This window comes from Ambystoma mexicanum, chromosome 6q (genome assembly GCF_040938575.1).
Source record: "Ambystoma mexicanum isolate Mex_15411 chromosome 6q, UKY_AmexF1_1, whole genome shotgun sequence".
NCBI lineage: Eukaryota > Metazoa > Chordata > Amphibia > Caudata > Ambystomatidae > Ambystoma > Ambystoma mexicanum.
In genome coordinates, this window is record NC_090937.1 from 1,449,349,990 (window position 1) to 1,449,357,109 (window position 7,120).

The window sequence follows — 7,120 nt, forward strand, 5'->3', positions numbered from 1 at the left end:
CTGGAATGCAGCATGGTCTTAAAAAAACACTCGCGCCAATTCACTGCAAGTGGCGCAAATTCCGGACTGAGAGGTGTAATAAGGACAGTTATAATTTTTATTTTTTATGTTGTGTACATAAATCGCTCGCCATACTATTTATGTATATATGTATCTGGCTGTAATAAAGTTTTACATTCGTACTTGTTGCATACGGGGTTTGTGGAGTGCCAAGAGATTACGAAAGCACTTTGTTTGCTAACCACTTTACGGGAGTTAATAAACTTGGAATACAATGCGGTTGAGTTGTCACGTTTCTAACAGCGCATTTAAGTCCCCGTCGCAGTCACTGTATCTATAGTTACATCAATGTGTGTAGCCAGAACGAGAACATACAAGAAACAGCAACATGTCTCCTCCTACCAAGTGCTGGAAAAGGACATTTTAACTGAGAAATTCCACCAGTGGGGGAGGGGAGCAGGGCAAAGTGGGGCGAATCGGGGAGTTGGTGAACGCAAGATAATTTTCTAAACCCACTCCTGCCCCCCTAGAAAATAAGACAACAGAAGAATGTGTCCTGTTATGCTGCAGGCAAAGTATAAAAGTTGCGCACCTTTTAAACCTAAAAAGATGCGCTTAATGTTTTCTGCAGCGTGCACGCCTAACAAAGATGTTCACACGTATCCCCACAATCCGTTCAAGTGGTTCTAGTGGGGAAGTGTCTTGACTTTGATCTCGAGGACCTGTGTTCGAATCCCGGTTCGGCAACAACAAAAGCAAGTTAAAAACAATACAACTCTTGAAGGGCACACATCCCGTGAGGCGTGCTGCTCCCACCGAGGCTGTGCCCCCTGTGTTTGGGGTGATTTCACCTATTTTTGTAACAATTACACCAGTGCTTTAAATGAAGAAAAAAAAGTCCAGGTACTCACCAAACTACAAAGTGCCGCCTGAGTGCTTTCGGTTTTGGCATGCCCATTTTAGGGAAGCCCTGTTGTCTGCAGGCAATGCTGCCCAGTGAGTTTAAATGACGTGCCAAGGAGCACACACGTTGGTAAAGCAGTGTATCTGAGATCCTTGCACACAAACTTCCAGTTGTTATGCATTGTGTTATGAAACTATATATATATTATATTAAATTAGCTTTCTTTTTTGCATATCAAACTAGCAGATCTCATAGCTGTAAACTAAGCATTACAAGGGGAGTTTTATTATTGCTCGTGTTCATTGGCTAGTCAGAAATTCAGTAGGTAACTTGAGCTGTGTGCGAGTTTTCAGTCGAAAACGTCCCATCACAACTTAAATTACTAAACATTTACATATTAGAATATGCACTGCTAATAACAAAGAAACATATTAAAAACATTTTTTTTTCCTAGGCTTTCAAAATCAATCCCTGCTACATCAAAATACACCAATGGTAACCGGGGAACTCCACACAGCGAAACAGTGTTCTGCGTCTAGTGTGCTGAGAGCACAGTAGATGCATGTGTGTCTCTCCCTTTGTTGTGCAGGGTGAGCCATGAAGGAGATGGGCACTGCAGTGGCAGAGAGAGGAGGAGGGAGAGGGTGCTGCTTTTCCCAGCAAAGGCTGCAGAAACGGCGTACTTTAAGTTGCGATAAGGTGAAATGAAAAGCTGTCCTTTTCACCTTGCAACCTAATTGAGCACCATACTCTCTTTCAGGCGTTGAGAAGTGCAGGTACTCAAATGCTGAAAAATAAGAAGTGCAGATACTGAGGGCCGGGTAGGACTGGCCCATTTAAAGTGCAGAATTACACAGAGCGCTTGCCAAGATTTCATCTCTCTTAATAAGGTGGATTGGTATAGTTAGGGTGACCAGATTTAAAAAGTAAAAAACCGGGACAGGGCAACTGACATAAAAGTAGGACTCACTCTTGAAAGTGGCTGCCAAGGCCCTACACTTCAGTAGTGGTTGGAGGAGAAGGAGGCTTAAGTGTAACTGGTGGAATAAACACATATTATAATTAATTTATCAGACACTACCGCTATCTTAATTCATAAAACGCAGCATTTCTATTGTGTGAGATTGTGCATTCCGGCCTGCCTGTTATGAAGACCTACTACCAAAAATCGGGACCACTGCAGTTTCCAATGACAAAATAATCTTGAAAAAGGGGGACAGAGCTCCAAATTCTGGGACAGTCCTGGAAAAACCGGGACATCTGGTCACCCTATTTATTTATTGTTCAATGGTTAGGCGCTTATACAGGAAGCAAATACTGTTTCAAAGCACCCACAGGCCAACAGGGAGGGGACAAGGGTTGAGAAACAATTACAATACATAAAAAATATATATTAAATGCAGTGGTGAGGGGAAGATTAACCTACTATGCCTTGTGAGTGCTCAGAACGTGCAAGTGCACTGAAGGTAAGTGTGAGCCTCTGAGGATGGAGGGTTAGCCGAAGCACCCTAGGTATACTTAAACACACAAAGACACGCCATGTGTACACAATGTGGATCTAAATGAAATAACAACACGTTTAGAGGAAAAAAAATAAATTATAACAAGCAATTCTTCGTAGCAGAAATCGAGCAAAGGAAAATAAAAAAAACATTCTGCTTCTAGTGTCACAGTGAATCGTTGTGAATTAGCAGATTTTAATATGCAGCGTGCTACTGATTACATGGGAAAAGCATTCTTTTAAAGAAGGTAATGTGCACATCTGTAGCCAGCCGCAGTATCTCCAGGTTCTAGGACTGAGATGGTCTCTGGGTAAACAAACCAACACCCAATGGGTACAATCCTGGCCAAGTTTACACATGAAACCACTGTGGCTATGATATATGATATGATATGGCATTTGTAACGTGCCTATACACAAGTGTTTCAAAGTGCGACGAGGCAAGGGAGGGGGAACAGAGGGAAGACAGACAACAATATTTCTATGCCAGGTGACATTGAGATCGTGGAAGTACAGGGAAGGGGTGAAAGGGAAAGTACGGGAGGTAAGGGGCAGTGCAGAGTATAGGATCAGCAGACAAAATAAATAAGATAAATAAAAAAACAGTAGGTAACAGTCCAGCCAGCTAGTGGCAAGTGCAGAGTAAGTGCAGACATCAAGTGTCAGGAGCTGGTGGGGACTGTAGGGATACAGAAACAGCACCCAAGTGCAGGAGTTGCCCTGGAGGCAGTGCAGGAGTGCAGCTAGCCGGGGAGGGGTCCTGGGCCCGAGATCAGAGGGTAGCCAGGTGACCAGTGCAGTTTCAGTCAGGAGTTAAGCAGGGCAGAGGAGGAGAGAAAGCAGAAGCAAAGATGGTCTTGAGGTGCTTCCGGAACCGGAGATGGTTCTCCTCAAGTTTCTGAGAGGCTGTTCCAGAGGGAGGCCCCAGTCTAAGAAAGAGATCTACCACCAACTCGTTGTTTGGAGAAGCACTGACCCTGAGAGAGTTGGAGGCGGATGACCGAAGGGCTCGAGAAGGAAAGTATTTAGGAAGAGAGAGTTGGAGGTAATAAGGCCCAGGTCCCAGAAGGCCTTGTGGACAATGCAGAGGGTTTTGATCTTAATCCTCGCAGCCACTGGGAGCCAGTGCAGAGATTTCATTCTGGAGAGATACGATCCCTGGGCTTGAGGCCAAGGACAAGTCTTGCAGTCCTTTTGGGGATGGGTTGCAGAGGGCGGAGAATAGAAGCAGGCAGACTTAGAAAGAGGCTTTTGCAGTAGTCCAGCCTGGAGAGAACCGGAGCCCGGGAGACAGTGAGCTTCTGGGGGAAGGAGAGGAAAGGAAGAATACCTCTGAGGAGGTGCAGCTGGTAGTGTGACTTCTTAGAGACGTCAGAGATGTGAGGAGAGAAGGAATGAATGGAGTCAAAGATGACCCCAAGGTTTTTAGCCTCACAGGTGGGAGAAGGAGGAGGGCCAAGAGAGGCTGACCAGAGAGCAACAGGAAAGGAGGGATGCAGGTGTGCCAATGAGGAGAAACTCAGTCTTACTGGCATTAAGGCAGAGATCGTTGGCGGCACATCACTCCTGGATAGCAGACAGACAGTAGGAGTTGAGAGAAGGAGAAGAGGTGGTTGAAAGGAGCTTGAAAATGAGCTGAGTGTCGTCTGCATAGCACTGAAAGTTGGGGCAGAGAGAGGCAATGCATTGGGCAAGAAGTGCCAGGTATTGGTTAAACAGCCAGGGAGAGAGGTTAGACCCCTTTGGAACACCACAGGTAGAGATAGAGGAGAGGAAGGACCTAAGGGGGACAACCCAGGGCCTGATCGGTGATACCCAGGTTATCATGGAGCAGGTTGAGCAGGATGGCATGGGTGACCCTGTCAAAGGCAGAAGAGAGATCAAGTAGGATGAGGACACAGGGGGTATTGGAGTCAAGGTTGGAGAGCAGGTCTTTACAGATGTTCAGGAAAGCAGTTTCCATGCTTTCGGCAGCTCTGAAGATAGACTGATGGTCATGGAGACAACCAACCAATTCAGTGTGAAGATTAAGCTGGGAGATGGCCAGCTTTTCCAGGATCTTGCCCAGGAAGGGAGTGATGGAGATTGGGCGGTAGTTAGCAGGGCAGGAGGGGTCGGCTGAGAGTTTCTTGAGAAGAGGGTGAACAAGGGAGTGCTTCAGGGGGGAAGGGAAGACCCCAGTGGCCGAGTGGTTGCAGAAGTCAGCCAAAGCAGGAGCCAGGGTGTCAATGTGGTCCTTAATGGGTTTAGAGCAACAGGGGAGAACCTGTTTCGATGAGACATTCATAGATCGGACTTGTCTAGAATTCTCATCTGGGGAGAACAGGGGAAAGGCAGAGAAGGAGGGATGAGAGGCGGCCACGGCAGGGCCAGAGGAAGAGAGGGGAGTAGAGGTAGGAGGAGGAAAGGAAGAGAGAGAGGACATGATGTCCTGCGTTTTAGAGATGAAATGAGAAGCCAGGGCCGTGCAGAGGGCCTGGGAGGGGACATGCGAGGTAGAGACTGCAGCAGGATTGGCCAGCTCCTTGCAGATTTTAAAGAGTTAGGCCGAGTTGTTGGATGCTGCAGAGACGTGGGCTTGGATGAGGGCTCTCTTCTTGGTGCAGACAGAGAGCTTCCTTTGGAGCATGCGGCAGGCCAGTTTGTCAGTGGATGTACAGAAAGCATGCCTTTTCCTCTCAGCCACCCTGCACTTGCGTTTAAGGGTGACGAGGTCTGAGTCATTCCAGGAATTGCACTTGGCTTTGGGCTTCAAGCGGATCCTCACGACAGGGGCAAGAACATCAAGAGTATCAGATATAGCAGAGTGGAGCATAGAAAGGGCTGTGTCAGGGTGTGAGGAAGGGGGAGGGGAGTGAGAAAGTGGTGGCGAAAGCCTCAACTGACACACTCTTCATGGGTCAGATAACTGAGAAGGTGGGTGGCAGTGCTGGAGTTGGCTTGGCCTGAGGGGTGGAGAGAATAAGCAGGGAGGAAAGGAGAAAGTGATCACTCCAAGAGAGAGCAGTGGTGAGAGGGATAGAAAGGGGAAGGTCTGTAAAGATCAGAACATCCAGAGTGGGCCCCGTAGAGTGAGTCCAGAGGGGAGGATAGAGAGTGAGAGAGAGTTACAGAGGTCGCAAAAGAGTCCAGAGGAAGGACATGAAGCATCCAAGCAGATGTTAAAGTCTCCAAGAAGGAGGAGTCGAGTGGTCGAGACCAGGAGGGAAGAGGAGAGGTCTGCCCATTCAGAGAGGAAGAAGGAGATCTGACCAGGTGGCTGACAGATTGTAGCCACAATAAGAGAATGGCTAGGAGAGGGAGAGAGCCTGAAGACGAGGCATTCGAAAGAGGAGTAGGCCTGTGTAGGAACAACACAGGCAGGAATCCACTCAGGGAAGATCAGGGCTACACCCCCTCTGGAACAATTGGACCTGGGTGAGGAGAGGATCTTGTAGCCAACTGGGAGGAGAGTGTCAAAGCTTGTGACAGATCTGGCCATGAACCATGTCTCAGTCAGACTGAGGACATCAAGATCAAGTTCTTGGAGGAGGCGGTAGACGTCAGAGGAGTATTTGACAGCTGAGCGAGAGTTGAGAGTGGAAGCATGGAGAAGGTTGTCGTACTTGAAAGACTTCCGGGGAAGGGTACATATCAGAGGTACGCCCTGCAGAGGTGTGGAAGAAGTCCAAGGGGGGTGGGGAAGAAGTGGAAGGAGGAGAGGGCCAGGTAGCAAAGGAGGAGACAGCAGGGGAGGCGAGGAAGCCATGTAGGGAAGAGAGGGCACAGCAGGAGAAGAAAGGAAATTGATGAGGTGCAGGAAGCGTCTGTCAAAGAGGAGAAGGTTGGCTTGAGGGCCTTGGACCAAGACGGTACCATTCAAGTAAACATTTATGATGACCTTAGAGGAGTGGAAGGAGGCCAGGAGGACCTCCCACTGGGTGCCACCATTAGTGGGAGAAGAAGAGAAAGGAGAGAGCACAGAGACCATATGTAGAGTCCATAGGTCTGGCGAGGGAACGGCAAAGAAGATGTCAGTGAGGGTTTGCCTGGAGGAAGCATTAGTATAGGTGTCAGCAATAGGGAGGCTTGGGTTGGAGACCAAGATGTCCTTTTTAAACTTCTTCCTACCAGATTTATTGAGGAAAGCAGGATAGTCGATAAAGAAGCAGGAGAAAACTACGGAAGGACACAGGGATGGACACAGGGTGGGAACGCAATCAGACGAGACAGAGAGAGACGAGACAAAAGTAGACAATTGGACACGACAGGCGCTCAGACAATGGTAGAAAAGGTTACGCATATGTTGTTAGTGGTGGTTCCGGCTTAACTCAGGTCACCTTTATGCAGCTCCATGCACAACAGATACCTGCCAATAGCAGTCCTGCTTTCCTGTGGTGGATGATTGGATGCAGTCACACACAAGCACATGCATTTGGATCAATATTACATACACTGAGAGTTTACTTTAGACATGACATAGAAAATCAAATGAAATTATTCTGACACATACAATGTTTGACATAGGGCATGAGAGTAGAGTTAATAGCGGTTCTCAAGGGTTCTGATTACATTGTGATCAAATATGAAAAGGGGAAAATATTTGGGCATGGACATAAAGGATAAAAACGAGTGGAAATTCAGCATAGTTGATAGTTTTGAATGTAAAATGTGACTGATAATAAGAAAGCAGCTCCTTTTAACAAGCTCATTCACAAATGGTCAGAAAAGAGTTC